The sequence below is a fragment of the Taudactylus pleione genome, unplaced genomic scaffold (genome assembly GCF_031769625.1).
Source record: "Taudactylus pleione unplaced genomic scaffold, aTauple2 ptg000038l, whole genome shotgun sequence".
NCBI classification, from domain to species: domain Eukaryota; kingdom Metazoa; phylum Chordata; class Amphibia; order Anura; family Myobatrachidae; genus Taudactylus; species Taudactylus pleione.
The window spans coordinates 1879053-1897272 of NW_028284440.1; the positions used below are offsets into that span (position 1 = coordinate 1879053).

Below are 18220 nucleotides of genomic sequence, written 5' to 3' on the forward strand. Positions count from 1 at the left end.
CGTTCTCGCGACTAAACACCCTGTAAGGCGCGAGAACGGGCATTCCCCGACCTAACTTCCCAGCGCGATTCTGTTTTCCAGGCGCGACGGGCAGAAAACAGCCTTGCGCCGGGACTTTTTCGGATTTCTGCTCACATCCCCGGAGGGGTGCGAGAAGAAATCCTTAGTCGGGCTTAGCAGCGCGGTGTATTGAATAGCTCCGGCAGCTGATTCCTCGGAGCTATTCACTTCGCGCAGAATAGAATCGAGTCCATTGTCATTTAGTTATTTGCAATTTGAGATTTGTTTGTATATGTGTGTTTAATGACAAATTTTATCTCTGTACACAAACACATATATCATACCTCTCAACATGTGGGGAGAGGGTACTTGTGATGTCCATGTGTGGTGTCACACATTGGTTGGGAGGGGGAAAGGGGTGGCGGTGCATCACACCTCCTTGTTTCATATCATGCTGGGGCATGCCCAGCGCTTTCCAAGATCAGATGCAACTGTGTCAGAGAAAGCCCAGCACAATACAAGTGATTAATTATAATTAAAAATGAAGTGGACATTTAAAATGTTTACAGAAATATCAGTGATAGGTTGTAGGTTTATAATACCAATATACAACAAAAACTACTCAAAGAAAACTTTAAGTACTCAAACGTGCACATAATGTGAGATGTCCAGTTGCCCAGAACACCCCATCAGCATCAAAATTTTGGGTCCATGGCCAGGAAACTCCCCAGACCTTAATCCCATTGAGAACTTGTGGTCAATCCTCAAGAGGCGGGTGGACAAATAAAAACCCACAAATTCTGACAAACTCCAAGCATTGATTAGGCAAGAATGGGCGGCTATCAGTCAGTATGTGGCCAAGAAGTTGATTGACAGCATGCCAGGGCGAAATGCAGCGGTCTTGAAAAAGAGGGATCTACACTGCAAATATTGACTCTTTGCATAAACGTAATGTAATTGTCAATAAAAGCCTTTGACACTTATAAAATGCTTGTAATATTACTTTAGTATACCATAGTAACTTCTGACAAAAAGGTCTAAACCAGTGATCGAAGTGGAAATTTTGAAGTGGGGGTATGGAAATATCAGAGGGGCTTTACTTAGGCAGGCACAATCCTGAGCCCCCCTTATATTTCCATACCCCCACTTCCTCCCCTCACAGCTCACCTGCCCTCACACCTCCCAGCTCACATCACAGCTCCCAGCTTCACCTGCCCTCACACCTCCCAGCTCACCTGCCCTCACAGCACACCTCCCAGTACAGCTCACCTGCCCTCACACCTCAGCTCCCAGTACACTCACCTGCCCTCCCAGTTCAAAGCACAGCTCCCAGCTCACCCACCCTCACAGCTCCCATCACAGTTCTCAGCTCACCTGCCCTCACATCTCACAGCACAACTCCCAGCTCACCTGCCCTCCCGCCTCACAGCCCAGCTCACCTGCCCTCTCACCTCACAGCTCACCTGCCCTCCCCACCTCACAGCTCCCAGCACACCTGCCTTCCCAACACAGCTGTCAGCTCACCTGCCCACCCACCTCACAGCACAGCCCCCAGCTCACCTGCCCTCCCACCTCACAGCACAGCCCCCAGCTCGCCTGCCCTCCCACCTCACAGCACAGCTCCCAGCTCGCCTGCCCTCCCACCTCACATGCCCTCCCACCTCACAGCACAGCCCCCAGCTCGCCTGCCCTCCCACCTCACAGCACAGCTCCCCTGCCCTCTCATCTCACAGCACAGCTCCCAGCTTACCTGCCCTCCCACCTCACAGCACAGCTCCCCTGCCCTCCCACCTCCCCTGCCCTCCCAACACAGCTCTCAGCTCACCTGCCCTCCCACCTCACAGCACAGCCCCCAGCTCGCCTGCCCTCCCACCTCACATGCCCTCCCACCTCACAGCACAGCTCCCCTGCCCTCTCATCTCACAGCACAGCTCCCAGCTTACCTGCCCTCCCACCTCACAGCACAGCTCCCCTGCCCTCCCAACACAGCTCTCAGCTCACCTGCCCTCCCACCTCACAGCACAGCCCCCAGCTCGCCTGCCCTCCCACCTCACAGCCCCCAGCTCGCCTGCCCTCCCACCTCACAGCACAGCCCCCAGCTCGCCTGCCCTCCCACCTCACAGCCCCCAGCTCGCCTGCCCTCCCACCTCACAGCACAGCCCCCAGCTCACCTGCCCTCCCACCTCACAGCACAGCCCCCAGCTCGCCTGCCCTCCCACCTCACATCACAGCTCCCAGCCCTCACATCACACCAGCCCTCATACCTCCCATTACAGCTTCCATACCATCTCATTACAGGTTCCATATCCTCCCATTACAGCTACCCACTCACCTGCCCTCCCATTACAGCTACCCACTCACCTGCCCTCCCATTACAGCTACCCACTCACCTGCCCTCACACAACAGCTCTCCAGCTCACCTCCATGTCTTCTTCCAGCACACACCAGTGCCGCGCTGCTCCCGCTTCTTCTCCTCACTCCTCGTCGGTGCAGCATTCTGAATTTAGCGCCAGCCGTGGACCGGCAGCCAATTAGGGACGGCTACGAGGCCGCCCCTGATTGGCTTGCGACCGGCGCCAAATTCAATATGCTGCAGGTCGCTGCTGATTGGCCACCATTCCGCGAGCCATGATTGGCTCGTGACCGGATCCAAGTGTAAGCAGGCAGCGCAGCCGCTTCTTAATTTGTGCTGGGACAGTGACAGTCCCAGCACCGTGTGCCGAAGTGAAGTGTCGGTAAGACATACCGTTTCATACCGGCACACTTCGAGCACTGGTCTAAACACACTGAAACAGCAAACTTTGTGGTAACCAATACTTGTGTCATTCTCAAAACTTTTGCCCAAGGCTGTATATCGCTATTCAGAGCATTTTAAAGTTATCAATTTGGTACTGCCAAGACAATATTGCAATAGTACAAACACCCACTAAGTATTACAGTACAAGAACCCATGAAGTACTTGTTACATAGACTGCCCCATGCAAGTAGCATATGGAGACCCCCCCCTCTAGCAGCCCCCCGTTTGCCAAGTTAACGGTTTGTGCACAATGTAAGTTCTTGTCTAGAGCTTGCTGTGTTTTGTCATTATTTAATATAACATTACTCTGGTTGCCAGCTTTCAGAAAAAGAATCCAGCGTATAATGGTGTATATATATATATAAGGCCCCACACATCACACGATACCGGAGTCAACCGCTGCCGCCGCTACCTTCTCCTCTGAGCCCGGTGCGCGTGCTCGGCGTCCGGCGCGCTCTGCCTTCTGTACGGACGCGGGGACTTGCGCGGTGTAAGGGAAGGGTGACGTGAGCGCGCACGGACTGAGTGAGGCTGGCGCGGTGACGTTACAGGGGGGAGAGCTGGAGCCTCACCCAGGCTGGGCTGGTGGCGCTGTGTGTCCCGAGCGGAGGAGGCTAAGCGGGAGGCGGCGGGGTTCCCAGGCAGCGCCCGGTCCCATCCAGGAGTGGGAGGACAGCAGGGTGAGTGCATTCGGAGTCCACTTGTCAAGCGCAGACTATGAGTAAACCACTGGCCGGGGTAGCGCCCCGGGAACCGGGTTAGCGGAGTGAGGGCCGGGCCCAGCCCAGGCACTGCTGCACATCGGCCGGCTGCTGGGTACTGCTGTGATGCCAGCATCATGGGCTTCCGGGGCAGCTGTGCCTAAGGGTGTGGGCAGCTCTGCTCCATGGCCAGACAATAGCCTGGTGTAGGGATACATGATGTGCAGGGGATGGGCACTCCTGGAAGTGTTAGCATTGCTTGCCATTCTCTGCATACTCGCTATGTTTGTCATGGCACTCCTTTATGTGTGCATGCATGGTGCCAGGAGCACACTGTGCCATCAGCCAGCCTTTGTGGCATGGACCAAACGGCATCAGAACTTGGATGTTGCATTGCAGTATAGCTGCTCCTAATAATGCTGTGCTAGTGTTTCACATCTGCTCAAACCACAAGGCTATATGTGTGTATGTCTGCCTTGTATCTTATAATGGTAACTATAGGAGAGTACAGGCCCACAATTATCATGTGTGTTATAAACGTTTCTTTTCTTGTAACTGTTTCTCTTGCTTGAAGCTTTTCTTTCAAAGTTAAAATGATGTAAAATGTATCCTGCTGCAGACAATCGGTGCTGCAGGCAATGAGGTGACCCCCTAGGCAGTGATTGGCTTATGCCAAGGTTGCTTGACACTAGACTTAACCCAGCCACTGCCTTGGAGTCAGATGGGCAGGCCATATTAGATTTTATTTTTTTTTAATTCTGGAGGGCAGCTGAGGTCAGGTAAATTAGTCTAATTGCTATACAACAAAATGGCTGAAGATACATGCTTCAAAGGTAGTGACTTCAACATATGTGAACATGTTTATCACAGTAACGCAAGGTAATAATAATTTTGTCTACAGGCAATGCACTTTATATTATGAGTCTACAAAGCACCTTGATTAAAAAAAACTGTGTAGGAGGAGATGTTACTGTGCAGACACCTTCTCCCTTTCTGTGGCCCTCAAATGGAATCAAGATCAGTGCTTACACACAAAATTAAGTTTCTGATATTCTAAGTGGCCGCTTAAATAGTTGAAAAATGTCATCTTTTTCAATCTTTCTATACAATACTTGTGTTACTACAGTAGCTAATCAAACATGTTTAGATGTCCACCTTAAATTCTTAACTGAAAATGATTACATCAGGAAACGGCTCAATAGGGCTAGTTTGCAGATGAGGAAGGGATGCAGATTAATGCCAGATAAGTTGATGTATCTCACTAGACAGGAGGTTTCTTATCTGGGTGAGTTAGGGTAGTTCCTTAGAACTTTTTGTTTCCTTTTTTTGTACCGTATAACAGAGGTTTCCAAACTCCGCCATTACAGTCCATGTTTTAAGGATATCTATGCTTCAGTCCAGATGTTTAAATCAAATGACCGAGGTACTAATTGAGTCAGCTGTGCTCAAGGGAATCGGTATGAAATACCGATGGACTGGATGCCAGCTGTCGGTACACTGACAGCGGCATCCCGATGGTTAAAATCTCGACAGGGGAACGGTAAGTAATGTCCCCCGGTCCTATTTACCTCCTAACCCTTCTTTCCTTAACCGTGCCTACCCTGCACCCTAGCCCTCCCCCTTTGGTGCCTAGCCCTCCCCCTTTGGTGCCTAACCCTAACCAGGTTCCAGCTGTCAGAATAAGGACAGATTGCAGAGGTAATTATTAGGGTTAGACTCTAGGGCTAAGGTTGGGGAGGCTTAGGCACTAGGGGGAGGGTTAGGCTACGGGATGGAAGGATTTTGGTTAGGTTACGGGATGGAAGGGTTATGGTTAGGCTGCTGGAGGGGTGGGTTAGGGGGAGGTTTAGAATAAGGGTTATAATATTCACAAATGTTTCTGATGGTCAGATTGCCAATGGTCAGAATACTGACAATCGGGATCCCGTATCCAAACCGATTCAGTCTGGGCTGCAAAATGTAGGCTTTTAACTCCTGAATTCTGTCACACTGGTTTGCTTATACTGGATAATAATAAAATTTATATTTTATGTTGTTTGCAAAAGTAAAGTTATTTTAACAATAAGTGTGTTCTTTATATTATCTGATTGTCATGAAGCAATTATTTCTTCCCAGGTGAGGCGAAATTGCTCACCGCAGTTCTTGTTTTACCTTCTGTTGGATCAAAACACAATGATAAAAGTACATCAAATCATGCTTTGTATTACTGATCTAAATATAATGTGTGGTGCCCTATTAGTAAACCTTTATAATGATAATACTAAACAAAATCTGTCCAATGCAGCAGAGGTTTTTACCTTGCTTTTGTAGCGCCCAGACCCCAAATTAAATCTTGTTAGAACACTACACATTGCTTACCACCATAAAAAAAAATACATTTACTGCAGATTGTGTGAAGGGTACAGCAAAAAAAAGGACTACTTGCCATAAATGCTTTGATGATAAAGAATATGCCTAGAATAGAAAAACCATAGCAATAACTTTCTTATGACAGACCTAATAGCCCCATATCTAGATCATGCATCCACACCCCACCATATACATCCACACCTTTCTACCATGGGTATCCAGCAAACCTACAGCAATTACTTCCTTTTAGCAGTTCAAGTTAGATATCTGCATTGGCTTTAAAGAAACACTCTATTAGTTAATTGTGAGGGGAGTTTAGTACCCTCTTCCAAATTATTATATAGCTAGTTTTGTACATGCTCCTTTTTTGTTTTCCTTTTGTATTTAATAGATATTAAGGGATACATATATAAATATATTATAATTGCAGAAGTTTGCCTTGTTTTTATTATAGTGCTAGTAAATTCTAAATTATGTTAGCTAGCCTTGTTTGTCTTGTGTTCTCTATAATACATTATAATACATTAATCCTTTTCATGAGCCCCTATGTTCTCCTCACTGATTCCCCACCAATACAGAGGCCGGGGTGTGACCCTTAGCAAGAAATGTGACTACATTGGATGTGGGGATCTGTGTAAGTTGGTGCATTACATTTGTGGAAAATATGACCGAGCAGGAAAAGTAGTGTGAGACAGTTTTCTAAGTTTGCTCACTGTCTACACAGAGGGATGGTACAGTCCACATATACAAAACATTTTAGGTTACATTTCATTGATGTTGGTGCATCTCCATCTTGTATCACTCTGTAACTGTTCTGGAAGAAGTGTAATTCACTTTCCTGTGTCTTTGATTAAAAAGTCCACTGGTGTCTTTGTAAGTATAACTAATATACAATGTCAACGTTTATTTGATTCCTTTTATTAGAGAAAATAGTTAGTTTACTGTTTACCAAAGCTGAGGTGGAAAGTTGAAGGGAAGACTAGAATGCATTTTACCGTCATGCATTGTATATGAAAATGCAAATATTTTGCTTTAAATGACCATTAACAGGCCACTAACCTCAGTAATCTGTATTTGACGCCGGTTCTCGTGACTAAACACTATGTTTAAGGCGCGAGAACGGGCATACTCCGACAAAACAGTGCGCTGAATTGAATATCTCTGGGAGCTCCCTCTCAACTCTATTCAATTCACATTGAATTGAATCGAGCCCTATGCTTGCTTTAACAGCTTTACAAGCATGTTCATGATGCATCTCAAAACTTTTTTGCAATATAGTGTCCTTTGTTCCTAAATAACATGATTCATTGTTACTGAGAATTAATGCCTCTGTATGTATAAAATGTAAGCATTGCGAACGCTCGTCCTTAATTTGGGAGTGCAGGTGTATTTTTTATTTTTTTTTGGACTATCAATGTCTAATCACATTTAATATGCTTCCGAAATGCTTATGTTAACGCTCAAGTGTAAAAGGCTTAATTGTGCTTAGGAATGTATATACCAAACAGTTTTATGCTGTAATCTAAATTAAATTTAAATAGTTTACTTGTCACCTGTGCTCTGTCATATATTTGGACTATTAGATTTGGACATGTCATTAATGATGTCAAACTTGCCATTTTTGCCTATTGTGAGAGGATTATCCCACCTCAATTAAATTGGCAGGAGAGCTTTTGGGGAAAAGAATGTCCTACAAAAAGCAATGGTTATATGCTAGATTGGCTCAAAGTGCCTAAGAGCAATAATCACAGTACTCTTGAGATCAGGAATGACAGTTGGGAAATGGCACTAGGAATAGCACACAGAACAATTATCTTAGTTGGTTGGTAGGAACATACAGTAAATTGTTCCATCTGGAGGATCAAACAACCGTAGTCCATTTGTTCCCACACACACAGAAACGTCCAAAAATGGTTAGTCTAAAGGTGCCCACACACATAGCGATCTGCCACGATGTGTGCGATATCCCCTGAACTCTCCCCAGGCAGCTCCCCGGCAATCCTACTCACGATTTGGAGTAAAAAATGCCCAATCTGACTTAAGATCTATCGTGCATCCAGTGCATTGTGACCCAGATTGGCAAATCTGCCCTACAGCACAGCAGATCTGAAGATGCGATGTACGACAAGCTGGGATGCACATTTGCATCTTGATCATGAGTGGACACTAACGATTTGGCCATATTTTACACGATTTGTCTTCACGATTCATCGAAATCGGCCAAATCGGGTAAAATTTCGCTGTGTGTGGGCAGATTTCTCCCAATCAGTTAGCCTATATTTGTTTCAGTGTAGGGGAAATGTTTCTAAAACCGCCCAACAATTGTTACATTTTGACAGAAGTAGGCGGACACTTTGTATGCTTCTGCAGCTGGTGCAGGTAGACTTTTCTGGGCAGGAGAGAAGGGGTGGGGCTGTTTCACATCCACCATCGGATTGATAACCAGGCTGCCTCTTTCCTGCTGATTTGTGTAAGCACTGCTGTGCAGGAGGGGGGAGTTGGCCGAGCACTGCTTTGTAAGGGGGGGGGATGACTAACACTGCTTTGCAGGGGTGGAGGAATGTGATACATTGTGTAATGGGATCAGAGTGTGGCAAGCTGCTCTGCAGATGGGGGAATTGTTATAAGGTGCTCTGTTGGGGGGGGGGGGTCGTGGGTAAGCTACTGTGCACCCTAGGCATATGTAACAAACTGGAGGAGGGGGTCTGGTGGCATATGTGAAACTTTTTTTTTTTTTATTTTAATATTATAAGTAGGTGGACAGTATCCCCGTAATTCTGTAACATCAGTTGGAGAGAAGTTGCTGGTCTGATGAAAAAGTTGGTTCAATTTATGGAGGGAATACTGATTTTGCTGGACAGACAAGTTGGACTGTTGGTTAGTTGGATGAATATCATTCAGTATATGGTCACCTTAACAACTTGCCTGGTGTGGCAGATGTGACTATGCCAGGCTTTCCCTGACCTGGTCGCATCTGATGCAACCAGTCAGAGATGCCCACTGGGCGGCTGCTGAAAATCTTTCAGCAGCCACTAATCTCAGAGAAACCTTTCGTCCCCTCTGCACCCCCGAATGTTTGCCAATCACTGCTGCCACTGGGGAAACATAAATCAAGCAGCACACTTTCCCCCTGTATATACTAGGGAAGTGCAGGCTCGGATAGGTTCAAATTTGCATGCCGAGTTCGGATTTTTCCCTCCAAAAATCGGGTCTCAGAAAGAGGCAAAACGTCATCTTTCATGGACAAACATAATCTTCCATGGACTTTTCTCCAGGAATGATGATGTTTGTCCATGAAAGATGACGTTTTGCCTCTTTCTGAGACCCGATTTTTGGAGGGAAAAATTTGAACTCTGCATGCAAATTCGGACCTATTGGAGCCTGCACATCCCTAGTATATACCCCGGCAGCCGTCGGGGGAAATGTGACAACAGCAGTGTGCTGTCCCCAGTGTATGCCCGTTGGTGGCAGAGAGGAGCAGCTGCCAGGGCATATAACCTTAGCAGAGCTCCAACCTCCCATGTTTGTTCCGATCATCAATACTTTCATGGATCATTTTGGTTATGGTGATCCTGTATCGATCAATGCTATTTAAACTTTTACAGTTATCTTTAAGTTGGAAGTAATTATGGGTTGGTTTATTTATTTTTTTGTTGTAGAAGGATTATACATTATGGGAAATATTATTGAAAAGGTAGTAAGTATAGGAAGTGGCATTTATACATCCACCAAAGCGGTAATATAAATGCTAAGCTGTCTGTATTTGATAGTAAAAGTAACCCAGAGCTGCATGTGATCACCACTTATGCTGCATGCACACGGTCAGATTTCTTATCAGATATGAACGATAACGATTGTAAAAATCATTCATATTTTGACATGTAGGGCATGTATCGACCAACGATGCGAGTGCCCGCAATGTCAGATGACGATATCTGACATAGACTGTGTTTGCAGTCAGATTTGGACGATTTCATTTATTAAAATGCTGTCAGAAATCGTTCATGAAATCGTTGGTAAAATCGTTCATCGTTCAAATTGTTTATCTAGCAAGTCTGACCGTTGGTATGCACCATTAATTTTGACTAGATACGTGTTGACATTTTGCGTAGATTTTCAGAAACTTTTTTTTGTTTTTACCGATGTGTCCTGTATTTGTAATTTCACTGAATTTATCGGTTGGTTAGAGCTGGGACAATAATGGTCTATTCCTCCTTCTGTGCTTTTTGGTAGGTCTGAAGGGGCCAATTCAATTGTTTAACAGAATTAGCTCCCGTCTAAATTGGCTGGAGCTAATTTAATTGTTTTGTTCGACCAGTCTCGAGGCTGCACTTATTTTGGATTTCTGCTTGTACCCTCCTGAGGTGCGAGCAGAAATCAGTGGGCTTTGTGGCTGGATGTAAGTGTTGGGCAAACCATAACTGCGGTATGCCTGGCACTTAGCACGGGAGAAGCTGCTGTACGCAGCTAACAGAAAAATACAAATTGATATTTACTGTCTTCGAGGCCAGAAAGATATATGTTAAAGCACAATTTAAATGTTTCTTATTTTAAAGCTAGAAACTTTCCACACATTTCAACATTGAAGTGCGATTGTACTCCATGGTCATATTTTTTCTTGTTGTAACCTATGGTTTTGATGTATTAGAAAGGCTGTAAAAGGAGAAAGCTACATAGTAGGTAACTTTGAAAGGAGAGATAAAAGAAGGTTAATAATGTCACAACTTTATCGTTGAATGGTATATTTTAAAACTTGTTTAAGGTCCCTTTCAATGAATGGATTGAAGTTTTTGGGAGCTAGATCTGAAAAATGTCCGTAAGTAGGCTGCATACACTCCATGAAATACATTATGCTGCATTGCAGGCACAACCACATCTCTCTATACATTCTGTTTTGATACAGGCTAAAATTACACATTTTTAAAGCCCTTGTCTAAAAATGCAAAAACTGATCTGTACCATTCACTCTAAAAATAAGCTAATGGATCAAGGGTGCATTTTCATGAAGAGAGGGTGCCACACACAGCTCCCCCACAAACAAACATTTTGATATTCCTGACCTATCAATCCATGAGCATTTCACGATAGAAGTAACAAATTACTTTTTTGAAAATTTTTACCTAATGCTAATCTCTATTTTGGTACGAGAAACTAGATGTTTCAAAAGTCAGCAATGACCTCCTTGCTGCTAAATCCAAGAGCCACTACTCCCTGCTCATTTTTCTTTACCTCTCTGCTGCTTTCGACACTGTGGACCACCCTCTCCTGCTGCAAATCTTTTACTACTTTGGTCTACGTGACACTGCCCTCTCCTGGCTATCCTCCTACCTCTATGACCGATCCTTCTGTCTCCTCTCATGACTCCGCCCCTCCCCCACAGCCTCTTACATTAGGTGTTCCCCAAGGTTCTGTTCTTGGACCTCTCCTTTTCTCACTCTATACATCCTCGCTAGGTGAACTCATCAGCTCTATTGACCTCCATTATCATCTCTATGCTGATGATACTTAAATCTACCTTTCCTCCCCTGACCTAACCCCCTCTCTCCTCACTCGTATCTCCAACTGTCTCTCTGCTTTCTCTTCCTGGATGTTCCAGTGATTTTTTAAACTTAATATGTCTAAGACTGAGCTGATCATTTTCCCACCCTCCAACATAACCGCACTTCCACCATTTCTTTATAAATTGATGGCACAACTATCTCCTCTAGCCCCAAAGTGTGCTGTCTTGGAGTTATCCTGGACTCCTCCCTCTCCTTCAAACGACATCCAGAACCTCTCACAGTCCTGTCGTTTCCATCTTAAAAACATTTCCAAGATTAGACCCTTTCTCACCCAGGATGCTACTAAAACCCTCACTCACTGGTCATCTCTCCAGATTGGACTACTGCAACCTCCTCCTATCTGGCCTCCCCAACTCCCATCTCTCTCCTCTCCAGGGCCCTCTACCCTCTTGTGCTTCTCTTTACTTTAATCTACTTCTTACTCCCCACTAGAGCACCTAACACTTGGTTGCTTTGCTCTGTTGTTTATCTGGATGTTATGGTTGCTAATGTAGCAATCTATATTATCCTCGTCCTGTATTGTACTGTAAGTTACTGGTCAACCTATTTGTTTATGTACTTTGTAAGGCACTACGGAACACTTGTGGCTCCATATAAATACATTATGATAATGTTTAAAGCCATAATAAACAAATTATTTAATTTCACTTTGGCCAGGGAAGAAGTATAAATTCTACCACCACTATGTTAAAGGACAGCAAATAGTACATGCAATAGTAAAATGCATTTTTCAGTCCCACCCAGCCCTGCAAAGAGTGTGTGTGTGTGTGTGTGTGTATATATATATATATTTATTTATTTATTTATTATAAATTTATTTCAGTGATCGTGCTGAGCAAAAAAGAAAAGTGTCGTAGTGACCCCTTAATTTAAAAAAATTGAGGTCCTACTCCAGTTTCTGGGTCCCATCACAATTTATGCTTTTGAGCTCCCTACAGCCATGAGACCACCGCAAATGATCTACAAATACTGTACACTATAGAAAGTCACACACGTTTTCAGAACAGATAATGCTTATAAATACATTGCCTTGATCTCGCATAGCCAACAGGTGCAGTGCAGGGGGCATACAGGTGGCTGAGGGCAGTTTGCATTTTGGACAGTGCTGGGGGTGGGGGCAAATGGCAGCTTGGGCAATGCTGGGGATAAGGGTAGATAGCAGTTGGGGCAGTATTGGGGGGCAAGGAGGAGCTTAGGGGCAGGCAGTAATCTGGGTACGGCGGGAGTAAGGATGGGTAGCAGCTAGGACAGTACTGGGGGCAAGGAGGGGTTTAGGGACAAGACAATACAGGGGCAGTTCTGGGGGTAGGAAGGGGGTCAGGATAGCAGCTGGGGCAGTACTGCGGGTAGGGAGGGCTAAGGGTAGATAGCAGTTGGGGCAGTGGTTACCTCCTGCTAGCAGCCCCTGGCCGGGTCACTGTTGTCCGATTCAAGCTTGAGCTGCAGTTCCAGCTTGTCCCTCAGCAGCCAGGTGCAGATCTCCAGCACCCCCCTGTTCCGGGCAGTGTCCACCTCCCTGGACTCCTGCATGCAAAGAGCTGACTGAATGAGTTGGGGAGGGAGCACAGGCTGTGGAGGGGCACGGCACCACTGACAATGCTGCTGCTGCAGCCAAAGAGGTTACCCGATGCAGAGCCTGGAGAGTGCACTGGCTAAATTGAAATTGCAGAGAGGCACGCTGGCGGGCAGGCATGGAAGGACAGAGATCTCAGTCGGTGATTGGATGAGGAGACGCTGCTGGCGGTGATTGATTGGGGAGACACTGCTGGCAGTGATTGGTTGGGGAGACGCTGAGGATGTTGTTGGCTGCTTCGGCACACATACAGCGAGTCCTGCAGACTCTGTTCATTTTTAGTGAGTCCCTCACTGCTTGTAGTGCGTATAGCGTGTATTTTGCAATCACTGATTGTTACTTCTGAATTTACATAAAGTGAGATCACTCACCATCCTTCTTAGCAAATAAATGAAATGGGTCACCTGTGGTAAAAAGTAACCAGTATCCATCTAGCTCCATTCCATATTCAACAGTACGTGCCAACATTTTGCATACCTGTATTATTTTCTATTTGTATTTTTCAGAGTATAGTGGCTTTTTATTGTATGCAGAGGGTTGATTTGTTGTTTGCAACTAAAGCTGGGCATACACTACACAATTATATGTCAGATACCTGTCCAATCTGGCTGGTTGGAACTAAAATCTGGTAATGTATGGAATGACAATCGCACATTCACAAACACTGGAAAACAGGCACAAATGGACATTCAGCCAAATTGGTTAAATAAAACAAATGTAACCAATTTGAACAATCGTTTTTGTCTGTTTTCCAGTGTTTAAAACCATATAATCGATTGTCATTTGCTCCCATACATTACCAGATTTTCATTCCAACCAGCCAGATTGGACAGATATCTGACAGATAATTGTATAGTGTATGCCCAGCATTAGGAACATTTCCATTTATTTGTATCTCTTCCACATAAGTCCTGAACTAATGCCTGATTTGTTTTTGATAGAAATTGCAGTCTCAAGTATTGGGTTCATGTCTGTTGACTGAGAAAGCCATGACATATGGATAAAGCTCAGTGGTATACTTATGATACCATTGAGCTTTATGCATGTGGGCATTGTTATTTTGAAAGACATTCCTCTAGTCCAGGGGTGCGGAACTTTTTTTCTTCTGAGGGCCATTTTGATATATATATAACATTATTCGCGGGCCTGGTGGAGACCACGCCCCCTCCGTGTGACATCACATGGGGACGGGGCCACAATGCCAGTGATTACAGCAATGTCTGGAGCATCCTGAGGATGCTCCAGGGAGCTGTAAGGGCAGCAGTGTGACCGTCTCAAGTGTTCTAAGGACGCTCCAGGCGGCACTGCTTCATAGATTCTGGCTTCAGGGTGTCATTCTAGGCACCCTGCTAGCCAGATGAGGTTAGAATAAAAAAGCTCTGAGGGCCAGACCAAATGTTTCCCCGGGCCTTATACGGCCCCCGGTCCTGAGGTTCCCCATCTTTGCTCTAGTCAGTAAACAAATTCTGCAACATTACTATTTATTTTTATCCTTTCTAAAGTGCTGACAGCACTTCACCTTAAGGGGCTACTAACACAAAGGACATCAAGTGACTTGAAACAGAAGGTGAATATTACTCTACACAACTGAGCTTACAATCTAAATGTGCATACACACGGGACGATTCTCCCTGAACGAACATCGTCCAGTGTGTCCCCGGCACTTTGTGCACAGTGTCTTTAATGACACTGAGCACAAAACACTGAACGATTTCATGAACAAAATCGTTCAGTGCCGGGCCCCCGCCCTCATCCCCGAACATGGACAGAAAATTCGGCCAATGAATGAAAACTACAAACGGGAGCGCTCATGTGTTGTTTTCGTTCATCGTTCTACCTCAGAAACTGAACGATTTTTCGTTAACGACAAATCGTTCAAAAAATCTTCCCGTGTGTACGCACCATAAGAAATGTGGAAAAATTTGCTACTTAAGGTAGCAGAATTATAATTGTAGCTGCACGTGGGTAATTTGGGTTCAAATCCGGTGAACGAGGGGGCCAAATCATGATGCCAAACTCAGATGAATGTTCCTCAAGCAAGAAACTGGTGGCTACAGACCTGTGCAGTGGCGCATTGTTGTACTGAAAGAGGCTATCTTCTGATTGAAATGCATGACATGAACAGGTGCAAATGATCCTCAGGGATGATTATGTATGGTCTGCTGGTCAGTGATGACCGCAGATGTATAGAGTCCTAATGTGTGCCAGCTGAAAACATCCCTATCCCTTGTTGGCATGCGGGGTCCATTTTCGCATGGGGTTTTGTCCATCTGCTCAAAACACTGCTCGACCAGGCTGCAAGTTTCCAGTCATCCTGCATTCAGTGGCTGTGTTCACAAACCCAGGCAATGTGCAGGTCCTTGTGCTGTGGAATTGGCAATGGGAACAGAGTGGGGCGTCTGCTCCTGTACCTCCATAAAAGGATGCTTGTGACCCCAGCATTACATTGTCGTTATCTGTGGCAATGTTGTACGCCTGTTGGATGTTACAATGCATTCCAGACAATGCTGTGTTTTTATCGGTTTTCATCTGCCACAGAAGTATTGCACGCTTGGATGTCATCCTTTATGATACAAATAAATAACACACAACAACATGAAACAAAAGGCAAGATGGCCATTTGATCTTACAATTTATGACGTATGGAATGTACAATTGATACATAAAGTAATGGATGAATGACTAGCTTCTGGAAGGGAAAGTGAGTGTGGCTACTGTAAGGTAGCAGCATTATCAGACACCAGTCATTGGTTGTTGGAAACATGAACTGAAACAGTCAGATGCTGGTAACTGACAGTTTTTGACCATTCAACTTATGTCCTTTCACTTCTGGTTTTGTTCTTCATTGGTACTTTGGTTATCAGCCAGCTTAATGGCTTTGTGTCTGGTAATTTTCCTTGGTGGTATCCTTGCTGTTGGATACAGTGCCAGGACTTCCCCATTTTTGCAGAAGTTGTGGCGCAAGTAAACGGGAAGCAATCGGGAAGCCGACTGCCTAAATACCGGCAGCCGGCTTCCCCACTGTCTTAACCGGCATGGGTGAAATGCCGGGCGTCTAGATGTAGACGCCTACATTTGCCCGACGCCGGGAGACCGGCGCCCGGCATCACGATCGTAGTGATGCCGGGCGCCGCGAGCGGACAGCCGTGGGGGGGAGGGTTAGGTTTAGGGCTTTCGGGGGGGACTTAGGGTTAGGCACCCACCCGGGAGGGTTAGGGTTAGGCTTGGGGGAGGGAGGATTAGGGTTAGGCACCCCCGGGGGGGACTTAGGTTTTGGCAGCGAGGAAGGGAGTGGTTAGGGTTAGGCACTTGGGGGGGAAGTTAGGGTTAGGCACCCCTAAGGAGGGTTAGGGGGATTAGGTTAGTGCAGTGTTGGCTAACCTTGACACTCCAGCTGTTATGGAACTACATAACCCAGCATGCACTGCTACAGTTTTGCTATTAGGGCATGCTAAAACTGTGGCAGGGCATGCTGGGATATATAGTTCCACAACAGCTGAAGTGTCAAGGTTAGCCAACACTGGGTTAGTGTATACTTACCTATCCACGATCGGGATTTCCAGCGCTGTCGTGCTTCCGCTGCTTCTAACTCTGCTCCTGTCGGGCTGCCGCTGTCAGGCGGTATATCATACCCATTCCCAAGTAAACTATCTATGGTAACCAAAGGATGAACAGAGATGGCAACAGCAATTACGGTTTCACTCATTAGGTCCTTTAAAGTGGCACCCTCATCGGTAAAATACTGCAAGTAACATTTCATGTCCTCATCCTGGCGTCGGCATTGTGAGGTCAACATACTCACTGTAGAGATAGGGTATACGGCCAGGAGGTCGACACTCACTATTTTGCCTTGCACTTCAAATTGTTTTACAGAGATCATGATCCTGGAGATGGCTTTCCCTTCATGCTCCTGGGTTTTGTTGTATGGATTTTTGGAGACTTCTATTGCTTATGCTACAAATCTACCAAAAATGCTAAATGTTGCTTTTGATAGCACATGTTGGAATAGTCCCTTTGACTTTCACTTATAGCATATTTAATTATTTTGTGTTAATTGGTCGTACAAATGCTGCTCATTTACCTTAATATTTACTTTAATTTTATTTTTAATTTTAAAATTTTTCAATTATTTTCAGAGATCTGAAAACTCTTATCCCGTCCTTTTTAGTCACATTACATAGTTTTATACCCATAAAAAGTTTATTTATTGCCAGTTATTTATATAGCGCACATAAATTCTGCACCGCTTTACACAGCATATTTGGTAGGAGCCAATTAACCTACTAGTATATTTTTGGATTGTGGGAGGAAACCGGAGTACCCGGATGAAACCCACGCAAGCACAGGGAGAATATACAAACTCTGCACAGTTAGGGCCGTGGTGGGATTTACAGAGTTATATTTGCTAAGATGTAATATATTGTCAGTTGATGAAAAGGGAGTCGCAAGCACCAATTGTACGCAGGTCTATTAGTGTGATTGTTCTATAGGCCAAGTAAGAAAATGACTTGCTAGTGCAGTGTTTTGTCAGGGATCAGATTTGTCACTTGTATGAAATCTAAATTCACTCAAATGGGACTAGTTGTCTTTTATATCTTCCTCTCTAGTGCATTACGATAGTTCTGCGAGTCCACAGTAACAACACTGTAAATTAGTGGAGATTGTACACCATTAACTTAACAATGTTCCATCCAGTATTGGGTATACAGTAATTTAGTTATGCTTTTTAATATGTATTATCTGTGAATTTACTCAGTCGCTCTTCAAGCACATAATGTAAAAATATTGCAGTTGATCTTAAGAATTTTTAGAAGGATTATTATGTCAATTTACTGTATTCACTAACTGGTTGCTAGACATGTCCAGTCAGAATGAAAATGTTTTAGTCTGACTGCAGTTACAGCTTCCCTCTCCCTGCAGAGCTCTTTCCATCTTCTCTGTTCTTTTGGTCATATCAGTAGAATGTACATCTTGACTGAGAACAGGAAATTGGGAGGGGGGGTTCTTTCCACAAGACCTGATTCCTATTACTGGTTTCTGTCTAATGCAGCATGCACAAGCTTTTATGTGACGTTGCATACATCTCAGCAGAAAACCATGTAGCCCATACTTGTCAACTTTTGAAACCTAGTTTCAGGGACATTATATCTGTTAGTAGAATGCGTTGCACAGTGCTCCATTGAGGGGACGTGTCGTGCTTCGCCCCAAAGGCGTATCTAGATCCGCCTATGGGCATACA

The 18220-nt window shown here is 45.1% G+C and overlaps 1 protein-coding gene across 2 annotated transcripts in view; it reads left to right on the plus strand.

Annotated features, from left to right (window-relative positions):
• The first annotated feature begins 3294 nt into the window (after window positions 1-3294).
• The window catches only part of RAP1B (RAP1B, member of RAS oncogene family), a 99063-nt gene continuing 84137 nt past the window's right edge, over window positions 3295-18220 (plus strand). Inside the window, exon 1 of one of the 2 annotated variants that reach the window (XM_088452483.1) lies at window positions 3295-3477. The gene's annotated coding sequence lies outside the window, so the exon portion shown is untranslated. The remainder of the gene's footprint in view (window positions 3478-18220) is intronic. The other variant, XM_088452482.1, reaches the window with a different exon arrangement.